General features: G+C 37.9%; 1 pseudogene; it reads right to left on the bottom strand.

Moving 5' to 3' along the window:
• Positions 1-15,485: 15,485 nt before the first annotated feature.
• Positions 15,486-24,204, bottom strand: LOC149224265 (pectinesterase pseudogene; annotated as a pseudogene).
• Between the last annotated feature and the right edge of the window lie 2,671 nt (positions 24,205-26,875).

The following is a 26,875-nucleotide window of genomic DNA, read 5'->3' as shown; positions in this document are numbered from 1 at the left end:
CCCTGAACGTTGAAGTTTCCTAGGTGGGGAGGAAGTCATTGTTTCCTTAAGATAACTCTGGACGACAATAATAGAGTTTTTGGAAAGAGATTTTCTACAGAGAATCTTTGCTTTATTATTGATACCTTTCATTGGACTGATGCAAAACAATTTCCCACTAAAAATCGTTTTTTATCAAAATTTACAAAGTCGAAACTAGTATCATTTGTAGGCCTAGAGCTTTTAACTGTATCTTTCAATAATAATGATCAATTTAATAAAAAGAATTCTATTTATACAAGTGAAAAAACAAAATCTAAAAGAGAATTTGTGTCTTTTTCGTGAATTCCTAATGTAACCATTTACAATCGGTTTTATTATAAAACTAAAACAACTATTCTATAAAATAGAAGAATGATCTCCTATGGAAAATATTTTTTGAGGATTTGTTTGTTAATAGGTAAAGAATCTCTTTTTCCTATTAAATTCTGTAACATAAAAGTAGATGGACCTATGACTTCTACGATTTGAAAAGGGCTAAGCCACATTCTTTGAAATTTTGTATGTTTCCCTTTTTCCTCATGAGCCTTGTCCCATTTTAAAACTAGATCTCCTATCTGAAAATCGTTTCTGGATATCATGTTGGAATAAAAAGAGGCTTTTACTAAGGCTTGATGATGACCGTGAGTTATATTGGTCTGTTCTCATTGTTCTTCTAACTTAATTATTTCCAGCTACCCTAATTGTAAGGAAGAAGTTGGTGCTTCATAGATATATTGAACTAAGTCTAAAGAGGGAATTGCCAAATGATTTGGAAGAACCACTTCTTTCCCATAAACTAAACTGAAGGGGGAAGTGCTGAGGGAGGCTTTGTGAGTTATCCGGTCTGCCCATAAAGCATATATTAAATACTTGTGCCAATTTTTATGATTTTGGTCAACGGTTCACTTAATAATCCTGATTAAGTTCTTATTTGTAGATTCAGCCAATCCGTTCCCCTGTGGGTAATAATTGGTAGAGTATTTAACCTTGAAACCCCTTTTTAGTGCAAATTCAGTCATCGCATTACCAGAAAAATATGATGCATTATCAAACATTAAAGCAGAGGGCAACCCAAACCTGGTGATTATGAACCGATCTATGAACTCGATGATATTTTCAGCATTAGCCGTCTTGAGTGGAACTGCTTCTACCCATTTAGTAAAGTAATTTGTTGTTGTAAGAATATATCTATGTTGTTTAGAAGAGTGAGGAACGATCTCAACTATTACGTCCAATCCTCATTGATTGAAAGGCTGGTCAATGTTAACTGGTTGTAGTGGCAAGGATGGTTTCTTTTGTCTCCCAGCAGCAGTTTGATAGACTTGACATTTCCTCACGTAGTTATGTGAGTCTTTGAATAATGTGGGCCAGTAATAGCCTGCACGTAAGATTTTATGAGCAATAGCATCTCCAGCGTAGTGTCCGCCTACTGGCCCATCGTGGAGTTCCTACAAGACTTTTTCAGCTTCAAATTTCTCAAGACATCTAAGGAGAACAGAATCATAATTTATTCTAAAAAGAACATCATTTACGAGCTGATATTGTTTGGCTTTCAACCTTAGAGCTCTTTTCTTGGTATGATCAAGGTTTGAAGGAGTGTATCCATTCTTTAGATAATAAATGATATCAGCGTATAATGACTCAACATCGTTTAGGCTTACCTCGTACATTTGTATCTCTGCAGATGAAATTTTGGATATAAGCGATGCTCCGCCCAACATTTTGCAAAAGCCTTGACCTTTTACAATACTTGCTGGTTTGATTTCTATGTCATATTCCTGTAAGGCAGTAACCCAATTGGCTCTTTTCTCACCCACATCCTTCTGTACTAGAAGATTTCTTACCGCTGGAAACGATACTATGATTTTTTTTTTCCATTGGAAAAACCGTAATCTTTCATTATCTTTGAAAAATTTCATATTGTAGATGCATTTTTCATATGCCGTAAGTTCTTCTGCCACATATGGGTATAGCTATATATCTATTCTGTTCAAAAAGCAAAAATCATCACGCAGAATGTTCATTGTTGATCTGTTATATATATACATATTTCCACGCAGGGCTGCAAGTAGGTAATATTATCAGCTATGTGCAATAAGTTCAAAAAAGTATCATTTTCAGATCTGTATCTCATGGGCTGGCTGCCCTGTGATAGTGTGTATCTATATATGGATGATGGTAGTATTGGTATGCATTTGATCCACACTGCTCCTGGATCATCCACTATCCTCTGGGTAGTACCATGGCCTCCTTGGATAGTTGGTCGGCACTGCTGTTGTATTCCCTGTAGATATGTTGGCAAGAGATATCAGTGAATTGTGCCTTTAGAATGTTTATATCATCCAATATGTTGATGAGAGTGTGTGTGTGGCATACAGTAGTATTGATGAACCAATCAATGACTATCTTCGAATCTTCAAATATATGTATATGCATACAGTTGTGTCCTAATGCAAAATGCAGGAGGTGTCGGAGTGTGATCAATTCAGCAAAATTATTAGTGCGAGATCCCAAACCCAATTTCACTTTATAAAAGTGTTGTTCATTGATGTATAATAGGAAGCCTCCCCCACAGCCCTGCTGTTGGGCTGCACCGTCGAAGAAAGCCCATGGAGTGTTATGATCAATTCTCGAAGGGTCGTGTGGTATTCTAGTTCTAGGCTGAGGCGGCTCAGGCAGCTCATTGTAGGCCGATGTGATGAGGGCAGTAAGATGCTGCCAGTTAACAGGTTTATCATCGAAAATTGATCGATTTCGGGCAAGCCATAGATACCAGCAAATGACGACAGACAAATTTTGAAGCTTGGAGTTTTTGTGGTTGTAATACCAAGTTTCCCAAGTTTGAATTATATCATCTCCCTCCCATTTTCCAGAGTGTTGAATAGAGGTTGATAGAGCTTGCCATAATGTCTTTAATGAAGAGCAGTTTATAAACATATGTGCACTTGATTCTAAGGTGAGTTTGCATAGGGTGCACCAGGTCGGTCCGTGGACTGCACGACGCATGAGATATTCCCCAGTGGGGACAACCCCTTTTAATATGCACCAGAAGAAAAGTTTTTTCCTGGGTGGAGTTGTGAGTTTCCAAACTAATTTCCACCAAAATGAGATAGTGTCTGGAACCTTGTGTGATATCAAAGTGAGGTCGCTAGACTTTGAAGTGTAGATTCTATTTTCCGAGTGATACCATATGAGCTCGTCCTGCCCTTGTTTGATCCTGAAATGTGAATCTGATAATGCATTGATATATGCAAACCAGTCCTGGTGCCAGAGGGGAGGGATATTGATCTGAACCGCTGATTTCCAGCACTGGTCGAATATGGAAGAGTTTTGTGGATCTGCAATGTCAGCCAAAACTTTAATGTTCTGTGAGTGAAGATGACGGATGAGAGCTTCAGGAAGAATATACCTACCGCCACTACCATTCCATGGGTCCAAACCAATACGAGCCAGAGTTCTGTCATTGATTTTCCATACCAAATTATCCCTGATAATTGGAATAGAGTTAAGAAGAGCTTTCCATATTGATGATATGCCGGATTTTGGCCAAGTTGGGAGGCGAATCCAATCCAAGATATGAAGAGGCCAAATATATTTGTGATATGTAATGACAGTCCATAGATTGTTACCAGTGAGTAAGGTCCATCCCATTTTTGCTGCGAGTGCTTGAGCGAATGTAGAAAGATCTTTTAGGCCCCATCCTCCCCATTTTTTTGGTGTTGTGATCTTTTTCCATCCGACCCAAGCATATATGTGCTTATCCTCATTCCCATTCCACAAATATCTATTGCAAGTTTGCTGTAACCTGGTCAGAATGCTTCGCGGGATCCAGGCTAGAGCCATCCAGAAGACCGGGGTCGCTTCCAAGACAGCTTTAACCAGTACAAGTCTGCCAGCTCGGGAGAGATATCGATGGCTCCAGATATTGAGGCGCTTCTCCAATTTTGTGACTAGCCAAACCCAGTCCATGATCTTTGAGCTGACAGGCTTGATCCTGAAACCCAGATATTTGAGGCCATTGTCTAAGGGTTGGATGCTATAAGGAAATAGATGTTGGGCCAGTTGTGATTCATGGATAGAAGTTCTGGAGAGAATAATGGAGGATTTTGTGTGGTTGGCAAGCATCCCTGTGGCGGATGAGAAAAGGGAGATAATGTTAGAGAAGGAGCGAGAATCTTGAATGCTACCATCAAGGAAGATCATAACATCGTCTACAAAAAGAAGGTGAGTGAGGAAGCAGTCATCTGTAATTTTGAGGCCACAAAGATCCCCATTTCTCTTAGCTGATTCAATAAGGCGACTCAAGCCATCCATGACGATCAGGAAAAGAAGGGGAGACAGAGGACAACCCTGTCTAAGACCACATTCAGAGTGGAAGAACTGGGATGTAGATCCATTTATTAGAACATTGAAGGTGGGAGTGGTGATACAGGCCATGATCCAAGTGATGAAGTTATTAGGGAACCCCAGATGGATGAGAAGCATCTTGAGGTAGAGCCAACTGACCCAGTCATCTTGGTCCAGATAGTATGAAGGGCTTCTTGAGCCACTCCAATGGCTTCATGGATCTGACGGTGTTCGAGGAAAGCAAATTGTTGAGGAGCGATATGGCGAGACAAGATGGGACGGATGCGATTTGCTATGATTTTGGAGATGATCTTGTAGAGCACGTTGCAGAGGGAGATGGGACGATAATCATCAAAAGAGGAAGGGGAATCAGATTTGGGGATCAGAGCTATGAAAGTTGAATTGATAGCATTGTATAGCGATCCAGATACTCTACATTCCTCTACCACCCTCAGTAAATCATTGCTAATTAGCTCATAGAAGGCGATGTAAAACTCGATGGTCCATCCGTCCGGCCCCGGGCTTCGATCCTTCTTGAACCACTTAATGGTGCTTTCAAGTTCCTCAGGTGTCACTGGATCAAAGAGGTTCTCCGCTTCTTCATCATTTACAAATCTGGGGAAGTGACCAGCAATGTTGATGATGTCTGCAATAGTTGCACCTGGTGGCTGTTTGTAAAGGTGCCTGAAGTGGGATGATCCCAGCTGTGAGAGCTTGGGGAAAGTGTCTGCTACACCACCATCTGGCATAGGGAGGCTCCATATGGTGTTCTTTACCTTTCTACCTTTTGCATAATTATGAAAAAAGCGTGTATTGTCATCTCCGGCTTTTAGCCAAGTTGCTCTGCTACGAAGTCTGGCAGATTCTTCTCGCTCCCTTAAGATTTTTAGCTTCTGGTTTTCAAGTTCCACCAGGTGGGCTTTGTCTTCAGCTGAGGTAAAGCCCAATCCTCTTTCATCTGTGAGAGTGGATAGTTCGGATTCTATGAGCATAAGAGCAGAATTCTCCTTTAGGTTTTTTTCTCTGGCCCATTCGATAGTATGATGTTTGAGCTGCGATAGATTCATGCAGAAGCCCTTTGCCAGTGAGTCTGTTCTGTCAATCAGATGTTGTATCCAGAAGTCCTTAACCAACTTAATGTAGGAGGGGTCCTGTAACCAGCTATGGTTGAACTTGAAGGGGGCTTTTGGTTTTTTGTTAGGTCCCGCAATCTCCAGGTAGATAGGATGGTGATCAGATATTCCTCCAGAACCGACCCATTGTTTGTAATGATGAAGCTGCTGAAACAGAGTACCTTTCATCATGAATCTATCTAGCCTGCATGCCAGGGCAGCTTCTCCAATTCTTCTGTTCCTCCAGGTGGGGAGAGGTTTATTCATGGGAACATCAATCAGGTCATGGCGATCCAGGAGGTCGGTCATATATTCGGTTATCGAGTCTATCTGTGCCATAGACCCCCAAGATTCGCTATAGCCCAGTGAAAAGTTTAGGTCACCCCCCAGGATGATATTCTCAGCTGTGAAGATAGATAAACTCAGGAGGTGATTCCAGAAGGATTCTCTTTGATGGCAGGGTCCATAAATGTTAATAACCCGGAGGTTTTTACCCAGATCGGCCGAGAAGAGGTCGAGTCCCATGAATCCAAGTCCCCCCCATGTACCATGTGCCCTGATAGTAGCTGGATTGGAGCCAATCGCAAGACCCCCCGAACACCCCATGGAGTCCATCGCCGAGTATTGCCATCCCGGGGTGATGGAGGAGAGAGAAGCAGATATGGAGTCGGCAAGGCCAAGGGTTTCCTGGAGAAGGATTATATCAACAGGAGAAGATCCAAACAGTCTGTTCAGGGCTAGCTTCTTGGAGGCGCTAGCCAGGCCTCTGCAGTTGAAGGAAAGGCACTTCATGGAGGAAGATTGCCAGGGGTATTCATCGCTCTAAGAACCCCAACGATAGTGGATTGTCGCCCAGTGGCAACTTCGGCTTCCGCTCTCCTGATAGCTTTAGTAATATGAGATTTTCTCCCCCGAGCAGATAAAGGGGTCGACCCTGATGATGAGATGCCCAATCCAGCAATTTTCAGATGTGAGCCTAGGGTGTGGGTACGAGGGCGAAGATTATAGTTATGCTTTGATCCCCGGGAGGATGAGGGAGAGGATGATGGCGAGGGGAGCTTATGAGATGAGGGCGCAGAAGGTGCAATGGCCGGTGAGGTGGGCAATGTACAAAATGCAGCAGACAATGAGGGAGAGTGCAAAGAGGGAACATTTGAGAAAAAAGACAAAGGAGAGAGATGAGATGTACCCGGAGCAGTTGTGGCTGCTGAGGCTGCCCGTGATCTGGTGACCGGCGCTGATACAGTGCATTGAGCTGCACCATGTGCCTGTTGAGCTATGCTGGTGGGGGTGCTCACTGTCGGAGTGTGTTTTGCGGCCAGAGATATGGTCCTCGAGGGTATGGTAGATGTCAAGGGAGCATCTTCTTGTTTTTTGTTGAGAGGGAAATCCTTGAATATATGACCCACTCTGTGACATCGACGACATCTGAATGGCACCCCTTCATAGTACAGAATCTGAACCCGCGTGAATCTGCCCCTGTGAAGAGTAATCTTTTCCTCCAAGCCTTCGCGGGTGTCTAGGTGAACGAGGATGCGAGCAAGCGTTCTGTTCCTAGACTCCATAAAAGTGCAGTCATGATCGAGGTATGATCCCAGTGCGTTCCCGATGCGAATGAAGACTTCTTCGCTCCAGTACTGTAGGGGGAGCCCAAGCAGACGAACCCATAAAGCCCCAGCCCCTATCTATTCTCGTTTAGGGTCGAAGAGGGGGCTCCATCTCTTTAACAGCACCGGCGCCATCTCTATGTGCCAGTACCTGGCTATAACCATATCAGTGTAATTTTCCTTGGCGAAATGCAGGGCGAACTAGCCTCGGCGTAGAAGTTGCACCTTAAGAAGTTCCTTGAGAACCCCTCCCCTGATCTCCTTCACCCAGAGGGTGAGCCGGGCCGCCGAATATGCATGCCCTCGAACATGCCCTACTAGTATGGTATTCGCCATTCTGGCAGCCTCCCCAATAGCCGGAGTCTCTCCAAACCGAATAGAAATGTCCCTGGAGGTAGCTTTAACACACCAGGTTCTTTTCTTTCCCGAACGCGAAGCTGAAGGGTGGTCTGCCAATGGATCCGGGGAGCATTCCAGAGGAGTCACCTTCGATGAGCTGACCCTAACGGCAGGGGTTTCAAAACAACCCGAGGGTGAGTGGATGGGGGCAGAGGGCCCGGCTGTCGACGAAGGGGGTAGTCCAGAAGAAGATGTGGCCAGGAATGAGGTGGACGGAGGGTGAGGATCAAAAGAAGGCGACAGGGGGATGACAGTCGACAGGAAGCGAAGGGTCCCTGGAGACAGAGGGGGGAGTTCCAGGCCCGGGGGCGCGTGAGGAGAAGAACCTTCAGGCAGGTGAGGTGGGTGGGGATCCGGGAGAGTGACCACAGGAGAGAGATGCGGCGATGGATGCGGCAAAAGGCTAGGGCCTGCAGAAGACGAGATGAAATTTGGGCGACCAAAAATTACCTGTGAAGGGAGCGGATCCTCAGAATAGTCAACCTCCTCCTCCGTTTCCATAACATCACCGACAGTATTCGAGGTCATATTGAAAACGACAGATGGGGCCAGAAAATCCGGGCCGGGTCACGATACTATGATTTTTGTATGTGTTTTGAGTAGAAAAGGTCTAAAATACTTAATTGCTTTGAAAAAAACATAAGCTTGTTTCTCCACATCTGAATAATTCAACTCAGTCCTTTGTAAATTAGAACTGAAAAAATCAATTGGGGCTTCTACCTTTTCTTGATTTACTTGAGTGACTATCGCAGCATATGACCTATCTGAGGCAAATGTATATAAAATAAAAGGATTGGAAAAATTTGGAGTTGCTAAAGATGGAGCATTAATGATTGCTTGTTTGATCAGATTGAATTCCTCATGTTCATCTTGGCCCCATTTAAAGTTTGAGTTCTTTTTAATCATTGCTTATAAAGGAGACACGATTCTTGAAAAATCTGGAACAAATCTCTCTACAAAGTTAATCTGGCCAAGAAAAGATTACATGGCTTTCTTGTTGTGAGGTAGAGGAACTGCGGAAATCTCCTTGATTCTGTCAGGATCAATGTGAATTCCAGATTTTGACACTATGAATCCGAGAAGTTTTCCTTCACTTAATGCGAAAAAGGATTTTTTTGGGTTACATGAAATACCATACCTTTGACAACATTGGAAGATTTGTTTTAAATCTCTAAGATGATTGTTTCATTTCTTGGAATATACAGTTATATCATCCAAATAGATTACCACTGATTTATTAACTAACCCTTTGAATGCGATGTCCATAGCTCTCTGAAATGTGGCACCAGCATTAATCAGACCAAATGGCATCTTTTGATATGCGTATGTGCCCCATTTAGTTCTGAATGTGGTTTTTAATTGATCATCGGCATGTACCAACACTTGATTGTATCCTGAGAATCCATCCAAGAAGGACATCAATTCTGAGCCTGCGATCACCTGTAGTATTTGTTCCATGGGAGGCAAAGGAAAATTGTCCTTTTGGCAGGCTTTGTTAAGATTTCGAAAGTCAATGCAGATTCTAATGTCTCCGTTTTTCTTTCTAACAAGGACCATATTGGAAACCCATTTGGAATGTCGAACGGGAAAAATTATTTTGGCTTTCAATAACTTATTGAGTTTAGATTTGATTTGGTTTTCTAGATTGGGATGGATCTTTCTCAATTTTTGTTGGACATGTTTTTCATTGTCTATCATTGGAATAGTATGTTGGATGATGGATGTGTCATACATTTTGAGTTCATCGTAATTCCAAGCAAAGACACTTTTGTATTGTCTCAAGAGACGAATATACGCTAATTTTTCTTCAGAAGCTATACCAAGGCCTAGATTGATATTCTATGGTTTGGTATCAGTTCCTAGATTTACTAATTCATAATTCAACGTTGAAATTTGGAGTTTTGAATTGGTAGATCTTTTAAACCGATCTTTCAAATCATAAAGATCTTCTAACTTGACTACTGACTTAGGTGTGGCATTGTTAATGCTATCCTGTTGCAATTGTTGGTCATGTTGGTCTTTGTCAATTATTTGATTGGTATAGGATCCCTCAGATGTGAGGAAACTCACGATATCAGGATCGTTGTTGAAAATCCTCCAGTTGGTAATGTTATTAGGAATAGATGGTCTAAAAATTAATTCAATTGAAAATCGATTAGGGTTAAAATCTTTTGAAGGAATGAATTTGGAAGCTACGTTGGCTAAGAGGTCTGCACTAGCATTCTGGAGTCTGGGAATTGATGAAATATTAAATGCTATAAAGTGTTCAGTTAGATCTTGGACTAAAGATTGGTAATGTTTTAAATGACCTGATAAACAATGTATAGTATTATGTACCTATCTGATTACAATTTCAGAATCTCCGAAAACTTGAAGATATTTGACATCTAACCCGATTGCTTTGTATAATCCTTGGACTAAAGCCTCGTATTCTGCATTGTTGTTGGTGCAATCAAATTGGAGTCTGAAAGTTAGCATAGTCTTATCTCCCTCTGGACTTATTAACACGCATCCTGCTCCCGCTACTTCGTTAGACTTAGAACCGTCAAAAAATAGTTTTCAAAATAAAGATTTATTTATAGGACTATCTATAAAATTGATACATCTAGAACTATCTGTTTGAGAAAAATTTTCCAATTGAGATAAAACAGAATGTTCTAAGTAAGGTGAGGTATGAGCTTTAAAATTTCCTAGGAAAGAATCTATTGAGTAGTTGCCAATGATGTTATTGCTATATGCTATTGGTTCATTTTCTCCCTCCAGTTCTGTTACTATGTATTTTTGATGTCTTTCCCGCTCAACTTTTATTTGATTTGGTTTACCATTGTAAGGGAGCCACATGTGTGACCAGTTAGTTGAAAAATATCCGTGAATTTTTTCTGACCAATCTATGCTAAGAATCAAGCCATAAAATTCCGGAATATCAGCAACTAAAATGTCGATAACTTGACATACCTTTGGGTTGGATGACAGCCTTATGGTAACCTGATTTAATTCACCGATCACTTCCACTTGCGATCGATCTAGCTGAACTATGCACACAACAGATTTCTGTGGTTGAACATTCAATTTTTCACATATTGACTTTGGTAAAATATTCGATGAAGCTCCAGAATCCACTAAGCAATTATGAAAATTTTTATTGAAAATTTCATAAGAAGAAATGGGGGAGTATGAGATCTCGATCTACCTCCAATTAAGGCGATATCATTTGGATCAACTTTATTAATCACATTAGCTAGAGGTCTTCCCATATCATGGGAAGCTTGAGAGATTACATCGACCGGTAAAGGTGCAACTGGTACAACATGTAATTCTTTCAAAAGTACCTTCTGTTGGTGTTTTAACTTGCTCAATTCGTAAAAAGTGATATTGGCCCTAGTATTTTTCATGTCTTCTATGATATTATACTCCATTTCATCCGAAACGATCAATGTTTTAGATGGAGTTGATGAGTCTGTTTGGACTAGGCTGGTTTGAGTCACTTTAGGTATAGTTTTCTTGGCTACGACTTTATCCTTAGTCATTGAGCTTGCGCTCATTGGCTTAGGTGTAGGTTGAGGAGGATCAAGTTGATTTCTATTGCGAGTACTAACCGAGAATGCCTCTTGATCCTCTTCATCTGGGAGGATGAAATCCCACATACCTTGTAACTCTACAACTTCTTCTTCATCGGTATGTTCCTCAATAGCGATTTCCTATGATAATATTTGTTGAATATTATCATAAGACCAAAATAATTAGTAAAAAAAAGGTAAGCTAACTCACCATAACCTTAAGAGCAAGATATACCAAAATTTGACAAAACGAAAGAAAGGCAAAACACGTACTTTTTCAAAACCTAGAAAACAAATATATTTATGTTGATTTTAGTTAAATTAAACATACAACCTAAGTCACATGACACGAGGACATGAGACATGAAGGACATGTAAATACGAGTATTCAATACAAAACGGAGCGACCTGGAAACACGACACGAGGGACACGTTATATATATATATATATAGATATAGATATATATATAGATATAGATATATATATATATATATATACCGAAATATAGTTTTTTATCCATATTAAATTGCAGGTTGCAGCTTATCTAATCAAATTAAAATATAGTTACTTCTCAAAGTTCATAGTTCACTTTAAAAAAATAAATAGAATCAAAATTTACTATTTAGAAATTAGAATGTGATATGCTTGGTTTTGATTCTTGAATATTCAATGTTCATTGTTCATGTACAACTTACAAGCACATAAGAAAATAACTAAAGTCTAATCCTATTGATTTCCTCTGCCCCTCTTGTGAGAAAATGCCACAACTTTCCCTTTCCCTCTAGATGTAGATGCTGGTGCTGGTGGAGTTGGTAGTGGAGTTTGCTATGCTCTAGACGCTGAAGAACTAGAAGTAGGAGCTATAGGAGGTAGACCATGTCCTCTACTGGTGGCACGGGCAGGTGGTGTCACCTGGTAACATTACAATCTCCCAATCCTGAAAAACTGATAATTCTACTGCATTTTGAATGAAATCTAAAATTCTACTCTCTCCATATGAAATCCAATGAGGCCAGAACCACTCTCAAACATCCTGAGTCATTTCATGGTAATGTTAAAAATTTAAGTAAAAGGATGAAAATGAAGATTAAGGAGAATTTCACTTTTACTTTAAGAATTTAACATTACCATGAATAGCATATCAATACTAGGGCCTAGACTTGATCATTAAGCTGCCCCACTCAGAAATTATTTGTTTCTTTCAAAAAAAATTGCAGCTTATGCAGGCAACATTTTCTATCAACGGAATACGAGTTTTCCAGATACAGGACACGACGAAAACCAGCGAATATGTTTTACATTCTACAGGACACGATGAAAAATGTTTTCGATACATTTTAGGGCCGTTTTCGTGTCCGACACATAAAATACAGGACACGGGACCTTGAAGGATGTGTCCTATGACTTAGCATACAACCATACGTAATACACAAGATTGTATACACAACCTTTACACACAAAAGACATATACGTTTGACAACCAAACCAGTGTAGATTCTGGCGTTCCATTGTTCTCTCTTAAATGGTTCATATTAATAATAAATATTAAAGTTGTATATTATATGACAAAATTGTATTAATAATAAATAATAAAGTTGTATATTGTATGGCAATATGGTATTAATACAGGACAATATCAAATCAAATAAGTTGTATATCGTATGACAATATTGTATTAATACTACAATATCAAAATAAACGCTTTGTAGAGCCATATTAATTATATTGCTATTGTATGAAGGCATGGAATATCGCGTGAAAGCCTATGTACGGAAGTAGAGCAATATTTATGTAATTATCGAGGATAGGTGTAAGAGTTTTCTTGGGCCATTGATTGCCATGTACGCAATCACATAATCTGTTTTAATTTTTAACCCTATGCTGCATCTCAAGAGTCTACTTTTCACAATTCCTAGACATCCTGTTAATGTATAAAATTATATCCCGTAACTTAATGCTTCCATGATAAATGCCGGAGCAACTACTATCTAAACAACAGGAAAGTTGATTGGGTGACACTTGTGCTCTGCATTGAATGCCAATGCTATGAGATGTCACTATGGTAATACCTCTTGTGTGATCTGATAATTTCCTACAAGGTATTGCTGCACCAAGGTTGCTCTTTACCTATCATTTTATTCGCCATAGAAAATATCATAACTTTATTGATTATTAACCTTTTTTTAATCATGATTGCATAGTTTATATGTTTTGAAATCCTTAATGTATTCGATAAAAATATATTTTTCTCCAATTCTCATAGCTTTTATGTTTTTTTTTCCTTTGGGTATATGTAAAAATGTCACCCAGCTATTCAACATTTGCATTTTTAAATGATATTATGAACATTTTTATGGGACTTCAAAAAATAAATTGTAAATGTATTATTTTACTAGATTTTATTTAACATTCCTATATCCTTTAACATGCTCCATGTTGGTTTTATTTTTCTTTTCTACAACACTATTTTCCTATAATATATATAGTAGTAAATTGCATTTTTTATTTCATGTTTTTTTAATTAATTTTTTAATATGTATTCTCATTTAAATTTTTTATTGAACTCATTTGATATGTATTCTTATTTGACTATTTTATTTAATATCAAAAGACATTTGAGTTAACTTTTTTAAGTCTTTTTGTGTTGCAATGATAGTTACTAAATTAGCCAAGGTCAAGGCAAAAAAATAAGAAAATTAAATGTTTTGATTCAAATGACATATTATTTGGGGAAATATGAATAGGGTTTTTTAAAAATCCATGGTTTTTAGTTTTTCCACTATTTGTTATTTCAAAGATGTTACAAGTTTGTTATTTCTGGGGCATGGCATGCTAATGACACATTTTGCTAAACATAAAATAAGGAGTGATTTACTAAATTTTAAAAGAAGAGAGATTTTTGTTATTAAACATAAAATAATGAGTGCTTTACTAAATTCTTAAAATGAATGTTTATTTTATAAAAGAGAAGTGCTATTTTTTTTTTGAATAATGAGTGATCTACTAAATTTTTAAAAGGAGTGTTTTTTTTAATAAAAGAGAAGTGCTATTTTTTCTTTTTCTTTTTTTGAATTCTATCTTTAAGATGGCTATATTTAAAATGAATAAGGAAAAAAAATAGTAAAATGAATCATTGTTAAAGGAAGAAAACTAGATATATCCGTCTACATTTTTTCCAATTAAAAAATTATTCAATTAAATTTTTATTGACTTCAAATTCAAGCTTGGTAATTATGGTTGCCACAATAATATCAAATATATGGAGGGACATTTCAAGGGTTTTTAAATGATTCTTTGATGCTTAAGTTTGTCTTCATCAAAGCCTAAAGGGATAGCGTAGTTGGTCAAGTTCTTTTTTCTAAGTGCCTTCCCTATCGGGAGGTCATGGGATCAAATCGCCTCAACAACCTTGGGGTTACACCTTGCTAGTTTGGTCGGTGGGTAGATCCCTTTGGATTGATATAAGAGGATTTTCCCATGGATGTGGCGGTCAGAACCGCCTTGAAAAAAAAGTTAGGCCTTGCTAGTTTAGTCGGTGGGTAGATCCCTTTGGGTTGATCTACCTGGATTTTCCCGTGGATGTGGTGGATTTTCCCAGGGATGTGGCGGTGGATTTTCCCGTGGTGCTAGTTTGGTTGGTGGGTAGATCCCTTTGGGTTGATCTACCTAGATTTTCCTGTGGATGTGGTGGATTTTCCCGTGGATGTGGTAATGGATTTTTCCGTGGATGTGGCGGCCACTCAGTGTCCTTGAACCACCTTGAAAAAAAAGTTGTACTTAGTGTCCGTGAACCACCTTGAAAAAAAGATTTTCTACATCAATTCTAATTTTATGAACCAAGCTCATAGTGCGACCTGGATTTTCTATTGGTTGTAGCCGTGAACCACCTTGAAAATAAACTTTTTCTCCATCAATTCTAATTTTATGAACCAAGCTCATAATGTGACCTAGATTTCCAATGGATATAGTGGCCACTCAGAATCTGTAAACTACCTTAAAAAAAAAATTGTCTCCATCAATTCTAAATTTATGAACCAAGCTCCATCGATTCTAATTTTATTAACCAAACTCATATTATTTAAAACAAAATTTCATATCATAAAATATATTATGAGCTGCAACTATATACATTAAATAAAGTTCAACCAAAAAATAAAGTTCAATGATCGGAGAAGAGTAAAAGTCAATTTTATTTAAACAAAATATATTGCAAAACATATTATCCACTACAACGACCTACATTAAATCTATGTTTACTAACTAAAACATCTTTAAACAGCTCATTGGCAGTCAATGAGTGGAAGTCAAAAAAGGCAGCATAACTATGGGTTTGGTGAGTGCCTGGCATTTGGCATTTAGTTCAGACTACCCAGCAATCTTATTTTCCACATTGAGAATACAAACAAGAGATATAGCTGCGACTTTGTGATATTTATTGTTATCAGTTAATTCCTGAGGTGAATGGCACTGAGGTGGCTGAAATCTAGGAAGATCCAGAAATTAGTTGCCCAACTGTGAACTATGCTGCTGCAGAGGAACTAGTGATAACATGATAACCAGGCCATTTTACGTGCTGTGATGTTCCTGTACCAGCGCCTGTGTTTATGTACTCGCCATAATAGAGCGTACTCAGTACAAAGTTTCCGCTCCATGGCAACCAGCCGACAAACTTGATGAGGCCGCCGAGGTTTGACTGCATGAAGACGGTGCGAGAGTATGCCCTCCACGGCCTTCCCAGATATGTTTGGACAGAACCCACGACGGGTTGCAGGTCGGGCGCTGCAGATACAACACAGTTGTGAATTGAGATTCCGGTGTTTTGGTTGGGGTCTGCTCTTCCCCGAGCTGTAATTGTGTTCATCTGCCCAACCACGGGTCTTCTTATGAACATGTTGCTGTTCTGGATTACTACTACCACCGCGTTGCCAAAGATGAAGTCGACGGTGCCGTAGATGTCGACTTTGCGGTGGAATTGTCATAGGGAATAGACGTATAAAGTGTCCTGGTCGCCTGTCATGCTGCAACGGTACAGTGCTGACTGGTCTACCCCCACCAGCAGAGCGACGGCTTGTTGTTTCTGTTGGGGATTTTTCTGTCAAAATCCCAAAAACAAAAATACAGAACAGAGAACAATGCTCTGTTACTTCCACAGGATCTTTAACACAGCGGAAACTTTTAAAAAAAAAATTACTTGCAGCTGACAGAGTTTACACACAAACAAATTTCTATTCATTAATAAAAGCTGCTATTACAAAATATTGGTCTTCCTCTGTCACAGAGGGATTTACAAAACACTGCTTCAGATGCAGTTCCAAAAACAAAACATTTAAATTGTTACAGAACAACCAGAAACCTTTTTAGCACTGCTGTGCATTCCTTTTTCTTTGCTATACTACACTGCTGCGTATTACATACATACACTTGTGCTGCTGCACTTCTATTTTACTTCGCACTACTGTGCATTCTCTAATTCAACTACATTGGCGCTGCTGCGTTTCCCCTCTTCACTCTCTCATCAACCCAAAAAAAAAACATTACTCATATATATGACAACAAAAGGACTTACATACGTTTTTCACTTACCATGCTTCCGTAAAAAAAATTAAATGTTTTTACCAGCCTTTACGTGTGCCCATACTCCCGCTGAAACAAAATTAAAAATTTCATCAAAACTTACCAACCCACAGTAAATTGCATTTACTGTTTTACTGACATTTACTGACGGTAAAGAGACTTTTACTTCACGTCAAATTTATTTGCTGTTGGCTTGTACTTTAACCATTGACTTCATTTATATCGCATCGCAAAATCTCTTTTAGCGAAACACTAAAGTGGAGCACACACACATTACTGTGATCTGCGATATGCGATCAGATCGCATCGCACCATCGCGATCGCAGAAATCACAACACATAATGGAGGGTGGCAGGATGTGATTGCGATTTGCGATATGCGATAGATCGCATCGCAAAAATAAAGCTTCAGTTGAAATTATTATTTCAACACTCCCCTTTAATTTCAACTGCTGGGTTATCAATCATACCCAGACGTTTCCTTAAAGATTCAAAGTTCTTTTGATCCAGTGGCTTGGTCAGAATATCCGCAACCTGTTCCTGAGTGCTGCAATGTTGTAAAACAATTTCTCCGTTGTTCACCAATTCTCTGATGTAGTGAAACCTTGTATCAATGTGTTTCGTTCGCTTGTGAAACACAGAATTCTTGGACAGGGCAATAGCTGAGCTATTGTCACAATAAATCACTGTTGCTTTTGCCTGCTCTTGGCCTAAGCTCCTCAACATTCTTCTCATCCACACTGCTTGACACGATGCTGCTGTAGCTGCCACGTACTCTGCTTCTGCTGTAGACAATGCCACAATTGGCTGTTTCTTGGAAGCCCATGAAATGGCTCCTAAACCCATGTGAAAAACGTAACTGCATGTGCTTTTCCGGTCATCTATACTTCCAGCCCAATCGTTATCGGTGTAGCCAACTAAATCTAAACTTTCTGAAAAAGTATATAAAATGCCAAATCTTTTTGTACCTTTGACATACCTCAGAATTCTTTTTGCTGCCTGCCAGTGTGCCTCTTTTGGCTTCTCCATGAATCTGGAAATTAAACTAACAGCAAACATTATGTCAGGCCTGGTTGCAGTTAAATACATAAGGCTGCCAACTATGCTCTTATACAAGCTAGGATCAAAATCCTTGCTGCTGTCCTCTTTGCTGAGTTTTAATCCCATTATCGTGGGAGTATTTGCTGCTTTGCATTCTTGCATATTAAACCTGCTCAACACTTCATTTACATATCTTGCTTGAGAGATAAAAATTCCATTTTCATTTTGATCTACTTCTATGCCTAAGAAGTATCTCAAGAAACCCATGTCAGTCATTTCAAATTCCTCTTTCATGACTGATTTAAAATTCTCAATGAGCTGATCATCATTACCTGTGAAAATAACATCATCAACATATAAGAAAAAAATTAAAATTTTACCATCTTTTTCTTTGATGTAGATGGTGGGTTCTCCTTCACACTTGTCGAATTCATTATCCAATAGATATGAATCTATCCTGCTGTACCATGCTCTTGGTGCTTGCTTCAGCCCATAAAGAGCTTTCTTCAATCTGCACACTTTGTGCTCTTCACCTTTCTTCTCATAGCCTAGAGGTTGTTCAATGTAAACCTCCTCTTTTAACACTCCATTTAGGAATGCTGACTTCACATCCATTTGGTAGACTTTCCATTTGTTTTGAGCTGCTATGGACAGCACTGCTCTCATGGTTTCCATTCTTGCAACCGGTGCGAAAGTCTCCTCATAATCTCTCCCATACTGCTGCTTGTACCCTTTGACAACCAGCCTTGCCTTGTGTCTTTCAATTTTGCCTTCAGCATTGCACTTGGTCTTATAGACCCATTTGACTCCAATGACTTCTTTACCTTTTGGTAGCTCAACCAAATCCCATGTCTTGTTTCTTTCTATGGCATTCATCTCCTCATCCATAGCTTCTATCCATTTCTTATCTTTAATAGCATCTTCGAAATGAATAGGATCATCAACATGACAATATAATGCAAACAAAGAATTCATTCCTTCATTATAAATGTCACTTAAATTTCTAAATTTCTTACCTCTTTCACTTGGTGTGCAAGTGCTTGAAGATGCACTTGAATTTCCTCCTTGTGGTGTGCTTGGAGAAGCACTCTCATTTCTCCTCAAGGGTGTTCCTTGCTGTCCTTGTGTTGGCGCTGCTGTTTGGGGATGTATTTCTACCATTTCCTCATCATCTTCATCATGAGACAAACAGTTTTTAACATTAACTGTTTTCTCTATGCTTCCATCCCAAGCTTCCTCCTCAATGAACTGAACATCTCTGCTCACAAAGAACTTCTTGGTGGATGGGATATACAACCTGTAAGCCTTGGATTCCTCACTGTATCCGATGAAGATACATTTCTCCCCTTTGCTGTCCAACTTCCTCCTTAGCTGATCTGGAATGTGTGCATAAGCCACACATCCAAAAAATTTCATGTGGGTGACTCCTTGCTTTCTCCCACTCCATGCTTCTTCCGGCACTTTGTTCATCACAGCTTTTGTAGGACACCTATTCAAGATATATACTGCACAGTTTACGGCTTCAGCCCAATAATCATTTGGCAAATGCTTTGCCTTCAACATGCTCCTCGCCATATCCATAATGGTCCTGTTCTTCCTTTCAGCAACTCCATTTTGCTGTGGAGTGTACCTTGCTGTAAACTGCTTATGTATTCCATTTTCTCTGCAAAAACATAAAAATTCTTTGGAGATATACTCACCTCCTCTGTCAGTTCTCAAAACTTTGATGCGCAGCCCACTTTGATTTTCCACAAGTGCTTTGAAATTTCGGAATTTTTCAAACACTTCTGATTTGTTCTTCAAGAAATAAACCCAAGTCTTTCTTGTAAAATCATCAATAAATGTTAGAAAATATTGACTGCCTGCTAAAGATGAATTTTGCATTGGTCCACATAAATTTGAGTGGACAATTTCTAAGGGTGCTTTTGCTCTTATGCTTTTCCCGCTTGGAAAACTTTCTCTATGTTGTTTTCCCAATATGCAGCCTTCACAAAGGCTGTCCGGTTTCTCTATCAATGGTAATCCTCTTACCATTCCTTTTCTGCTCAACAAGTTAAGACCTCCAAAGTTGAGATGTCCGAATCTCAAGTGCCACAACCAATTTTCATCCTTTGGTTGGCTTTGGAAAGCCTCTTGGGTAACTGCTGCCATTGCATCTTTGTTTTTCAAATTTGCCCTTATTCTGAGAGGGAACATTCTGTTCCTCGTCATCCTCACTTCAGCAATGCATCGCTTGCTGGGTGGAATATCCATGATGGTGCATACATCATTTTCAAAGAAAACATTGTAACCCTTTTGAACAAGTTGTCCAATACTCAAGAGGTTACATCTCATTCCAGGAACATAATAGACATCTGCTATGGTTTTCCTTTCACCTTGCTTTGTAAATATTTTAACTTCTCCTTTACCCATAACAGAAATTTTGCTATCAGTCCCAAGTGTGACTTGTGACTTCACACTTTGATCTAAAGCAGAAAACAAAGCTATGTTTCCTGTCATATGGTTGCTGCAACCAGAGTCTAGAAACCATATATCATCACTATTTGTTTCAGCCATGTTACAAGCTAACAAAACATTATCTTGACTGACATTTTCTCTAGTAATATTTGCACTAGAGCTATTACTCACATCATGCTGCTTCTTTCTACATTCATTGGCATAATGCCCATACTTTTTACAATAATAGCATTGGACATTGGATTTTTCATACCTTTGTCCTTGAGCATGTTGTTGTCCTCTTTGTTGGCTGCTGCCTTGGCCTTGGTTCTGATTTGGATTGCTGCCTCTTCCTTGTGCACTTGCTGGGTTGTTCCTTCCACCTCTGTTCTGGCTTTTGCCTCTTCCTCTTTTGTTTCCTCTGCCTTGACCTCTTCCTCTTCCAAAGGACATCTGGGTCTTGAAGGCTTGCTCTAGAGATGAGTTTTCATTTCTACTCAACCTCTGCTCATGTGTGATCAGTGATGCATGAAGTTCATCAACTGAAAAGTTTGAGAGATCCTTTGTCTCTTCTATGGTGGTGACAATCGCATCAAACTTTGAGGGTAAGACCCTCAATATTTTCTCCACAATCCTCCTATCTTCAAGGGTTTCTCCATGAGTCCTTATTTGTGTGACCAAACCAATTACATGTGTGAAGAATGAGTCAATGTTGTCTGACTCCTTCATGCACAGATTCTCAAAATCCTTCCTCAGCAATTGTAGTTTTGCTGTCTTCACTTTCTCCATGCCTTGATAGGCTGTCTTGAGGGTTTGCCATGCTTCATTGGTTGTCTTAGCTGCTGCTAACCTTGGAAACACACTCTGGACTACTGCTAGATACAACAACACACGGGCTTTTGAATCCTTCTTCCTATTGCTCTTCAGTAGATCTCTCTCTCCCTGAGTTAATGCATTGAACTCAGTTTCATCTGCTGGTTCTTCAAAACCATCTTCAACTATTTCCCATAAATCTTGAGAGGCAAACAGGGCTGTCATAGTTATTGACCAGTAGTCATAGTTGTTCCCATTAAATTGTGGGAGCTGGGTGTTAAACATACCCATACCAGTGCTTGTGCTAGCCATTCCTTGCATTCTGATCTATGCCTCTAAATCCTTGACTGTATGTTTAAAACAACTCACTGCTTCTTCAGCAACACATAAAAAAAACTTTTTGAAATACCTAAGTATTTTCTTGACTGAGCCTTCACTCTGCTTGAGAAGTTTTACTGCTACAACAAGCTCCTCCCTTCAGCTTCTTGAACACCTTCAAAGAGCATAAACCGGCTCTGATACCACTGTTGGGGATTTTTCTGTCAAAATCCCAAAAACAAAAATACAGAACAGAGAACAATTCTCTGTTACTTCCACAAGATCTTTAACACAGCGGAAACTTTTAAAAAAAAATTACTTGCAGCTGACAGAGTTTACACACAAACAAATTTCTATTCATTAATAAAAGCTGCTGTTACAAAATATTGGTCTTCCTCTGTCACAGAGGGATTTACAAAACACTGCTTCAGATGCAGTTCCAAGAACAAAACATTCAAATTGTTACAGAACAACCAGAAACCTTTTTAGCACTGCTGTGCATTCCTTTTTCTTTGTTATACTACGCTGCTGCGTATTACATACATACACTTGCGCTGCTGCACTTCTATTTTACTTCGCACTGCTGTGCATTCTCTAATTCAATTACATTGGCGCTGCTGCGTTTCCCCTCTTCACTCTCTCATCAACCCAAAAAAAAAACATTACTCATATATATGACAACAAAAGGACTTACATACGTTTTTCACTTGCCATGCTTCCGTAAAAAAAATTAAATGTCTTTACCAGCCTTTACGTGTGCCCATACTCCCGATGAAACAAAATTAAAAATTTCATCAAAACTTACCAACCCACAGTAAATTGCATTTACTGTTTTACTGACATTTACTGACGGTAAAGAGACTTTTACTTCACGTCAAATTTATTTACTGTTGGCTTGTACTTTGACCATTGACTTCATTTATATCGCATCGCAAAATGTCTTTTAGCGGAACACTAAAGTGGAGCACACACACATTACTGCGATCTGCGATATGCGATCAGATCGCATCGCACCATCGCGATCGCAGAAATCACAACACATAACGGAGGGTGGCAGGATGTGATTGCGATTTGCGATATGCGATAGATCGCATCGCAAAAATAAAGCTTCAGTTGAAATTATTATTTCAACAGTTTCTGCGGCCCCACTGTGTTCTCGAATGTCATCATGTCTCTTGCAATGAATCCTTTCCCAAACACGGCTGCAGAGCCATTAAACAATTTATTGAATGAGATGAGAAATTGTAGAATTCCTTTAGATATCGTTGTGAGAAAAACTGAATCCATTTATACCAGGAAACACTAAACCCTCCATTGAATCAACATAACTATCATCCACGTGGTTTTTCTATATTGTTGCTAGGATTACTCCCCTGGTTATTAAATGTGAAGTACTTTATAATACATATAACATTGTTATCAAAATTATAAAATTAAGATTCTGGAGTTTTAAAAAAGCTTTTATTATATCATAACTAATATCATAGCTAAACATAAATTCTTAATTTTACTAATACTATAAAATATCAAATAATAAAGGTTTAAAAAGACCTAATTCATTTTATTTCATTTTTTTTTTTAAATTAAATAATTGTGTTGTAACTTTTCATTTTGGTAATGCTACTATGAATATTTTACAATATTTCATGAAACTTCAATTTTAACTATTTATCTAATAATTAAATTAAAATTCTTGAAACTCTATTCTACAAAAACATGAATTTGTAAATTTTTATTTGATTATTGATAATTTTTAGGTATTTAAAAAATAATTAATTATATATATGTGTTAATAAACATCAAAATAGTTATCTCTATAATTTCACTTATCATTAAAATTCTTTCTTTACATTTATATAAATTAAATAATTAGTAAATATCAATTCAAAATAAATATCAATATATTTTATCTACATCTCAAATAATAACAAAACAATATTAAATAATAAAAATTCAATGTTACAAATAAAAATTAAATAAAACAAAATGCTAAACGTATGAATATATATATATTTTACGACATAAATTTTTTAAACATATTTTTAATACTAATTATAAATATAAAACTAATATTTATCTTTAAAATAATTATGTCATTTTTTTCATTATAAATTATTTAGTTAAAAAATTGTCATATGATAATGACTTGTAATTTTAATCCCGCCTTTTTAAATATATAGATAATTCAAAGATATATTTTAATTATTAATAATAATTTAAAATAAAATTATAATTTAATTAATATTTTTAATTTTTTAATCTCTATGAAATTAACTATTTCAATCGTTAACTAACTATATAAATTATATAATTATGCTAATTTAATTAAATTAAATTATATATATATATATATATATATATATATATATATAATATTTGCTTAAAAATTATCCACAGTGAATTCGCCATCAATCATTAAAAACATTTTACGAAATGATTAATCTCTTTAGACAAACGCTGTCAATTATTCGGACCAACTAAATATTTGCACAACTCTTACCAAAAGTTGCGGAGCTGTACGTAGTCGAACCGTCCACGACGTTCTTGCTTCGATCCTTGCCGTCTCCAATAAACATCAAATTCGGCATCGACTTGGGAATATTGACAGTCTCTTGGTAAACACCCGCCTTGATGTAGATGACGTATCTCTTACTGCTTCGCTGAGGCGCAGCCTTTTACTGCTTGCCCGATCGTTCGATAATTTCCGGAACCGTCTTGGGCAACCACCAGGTTCGCTTGTGCGGCCGTCGACTGTAACAGCCTTCGGTCCCCCACCGACACCCATTCCGGGAATCCATCTCCTTCAACGCGACCGTAGTGGGAACCGAACGCGGCTTGATCGCCCGTAGACAACAGGCGTCGTTTGTTCGATCGGGTATGAAGATAGTACCTGGAAAGCGAGTTGCTCACTAATTCCGACACATTCACGGCGGTCGACGCTATGAGAGCTCTTATACGATTCGTAGCAGACAAATTCATGTCGCGAAAGACACTCATGCATGTGTTGGGTTCTCACAGAGCATGATGAATGAATTGGCTTGCCACGAAATGCTCTTATAGAATTTGAACTCCGTCATCTACCCATCAATCGGGATGTTTACATTGTACTGGAGGTTTGAATTCGGTAAGCAGTCCGCAGGAAATTCTTGTTTTGTTAACTCAGAGGTTATCGTTGTCCGGATCCACCAACTTTGTCAAATAATTGTTTCACCGGTTAGGACAGAGGTATGTTGTTCGTATTGGGCTCTGAAGTTCTTATCATCACTGATTTTAGCGAGATCAGACCACCGCCTTAAGAATAAAATATGGAGATGTTGCAAATTGAAAATTCAAATAAGATGCTTCCTAATCTTTTTGTGACCCAATAAGTTCACGAAATAAAGAATTTGAGAAGCCGTATAGTACGAAATTGTACGGCCGTAGTAAGTGAAGCCGTATCTACGAACTTAGTCGAATATTTGCTTCACCAATTCGGACAGAAGGAAGTCGTCGGTATTGGGCGTTAAGTTTTTAGGAGATCAAACCAGCGCTTTGACCAAAATTGGAGATGTTGCAAATTGAATAATTCAATTTAGACGCTTCCTATTCTTTTTGCGAGATGATAAGTTCATGAGTTAATATTTTTTTTGGAAAGTTCCAATAAATATTTCATATCTTATTATTTTTATAAATATTTTTTTAGTAAATTCCTATTTATTTATAGTTCTATCACTGATGAATATCAACGCTAAGAATTCTTTATTTAGTTAATATGATTATTGCATTGAGTAACCAACATAACTATATAATATGCATTATTCAAAGAAAATGGGTTTGTTACTATAGCCCATGAGAGCAATTCAAATTAAGGATACGAAGATAAGATTGTAACATGTTTTTCCCTTCGTGTGTAACATTATCTTCAAGGCAGGAGGTTTGCAAATGATTTTGAAGTCATTGATAGTTCCTAAATGGTATTTTTTGGCTATGTATCCTTCGATTGAATTGTGGGATGATGCAACCAACCTCTTGCGGCCAACATTGCCTCCATTTATAACAAGACAAAACCTTTTTCATCAAGTTCTATAAGGTGAGGTTGAACTTGGCAATTTTGTGCCACAACCTTCTTCAAATAGGACACGTAAATATTGATTGAATCTTGGAGTGGATGGAAGTGCCAATTATTATGCATTTACTTTAATGTATGAAAATATCTATTGGTATCTATAGCAATTTTGTGCTAGAATCTAGGAGTTTTTTCCCTTGAGAGAGGACTACTTATTGGGTCTGATATGAAGGAACACATGATCCCCTTCTTCAAAAGAACATTCATAGCAATGTTGGTTAGCATGTTGTTGTAATAAATTTCGAGCGAAAAGTACTAGATCATTGTTAAGTGCATAGAGAATATTTGTTTTCGTGCTAAGCATGTGATCCACTTCCTAAACCTTGGATGCTCTTGGTGGATAAAAAGTGCCAAAAGGGTAGTTTTTTGGCCATAAATAACTTCATAAGAAGACATTTTTGTGACATTTGAAAAGTGGTGTTGCACCACCATTGAATAAGTGGTAGCCATTGAACCCATTGCTTCTCTTAATCCATTGTAACACAACATAAGTAGGTTTCCAAGAATTTATTAACCACCTCAGTTTGACCATTGACGTTGGGGTAATAAGTTGTCCACATGTTCAAGTTGTTGCTTCATAGATTAAAAATTCTTACCAAAATTTTCTAGCATAGGCGGAGTTATGATCTAACACAATGGATAAGGGAATGCCATGTAACTTAAAAATATAATCCATGAAGACTTGGTCCGTGACAGGGAGCATAAATGGATGTTGTAAGGCACAAAGTCAACATCTTTGGAAAGGTTTCCAATCACCATCGTGATGATCAATTTTTCATTGGCTTTCAGAAAGCCCAAAATAAAATACATTAAAGTGTTATTCCATCTACGAGAAATGATTAAATATGGTTGCAAAGCATTGGGAGTCTAACCAATTCACCCTTCTTCCATTGACAATTGTCAAATTCAATAATAAAACCAAGAATGTCATTTTTCATGCTTATCCAAAAGAAAGAGCACTTAGCTCATTCATAGGTTTTCTAAAAGTTAAAGCAAACTATTGTAGTAGATGAATGTAACTCCTATAACACTCAATATGTGAAAAAAAAATATGTAATAGAAAAATATGACCTTTATATTGAAGATATCCTAGTTCTAAGTATATTTCTCAAGGGAACTAGGGTCATTCAAAAGTTTTTGTATGAATTGAACCACTATGTCATTTACTAACAATTATTGTTGGAATTTTATGACCTAATTTGGTATGAGTAAGGACAAAGAAAAGAGAGATCCTTCCTCCTATAACACTCAATGTGTGAAAACAAATTATGTAATAGAAAAATATGACCTTTATATTGAAGATATCCTAGTTATAAGTATAATTCTTAGGGGAACTAGGGTCATTCAAATGTTTTTATATGAATTGAACCACTATGTCATTTACTAACAATTATTGTTGGAATTTTATGACCTAATTTGGTATGAGTAATGACAAAGAAAAAAGAGATCCTTCCTCCTAATATTTTTAACCTAAAGCATCAACCACCTCATTCTCTTTTCCATTTGCATATATGATCTTGTCATCATATCTAAAAATCATAGTGC

This window comes from Pinus tabuliformis, chromosome Q (genome assembly GCF_031772625.1).
Source record: "Pinus tabuliformis cultivar Carrire ecotype Pingquan chromosome Q, CPIR1, whole genome shotgun sequence".
In the NCBI taxonomy this organism is placed as follows: Eukaryota; Viridiplantae; Streptophyta; class Pinopsida; order Pinales; family Pinaceae; genus Pinus; species Pinus tabuliformis.
This window is presented reverse-complemented; position numbering and strand designations above follow the sequence as displayed.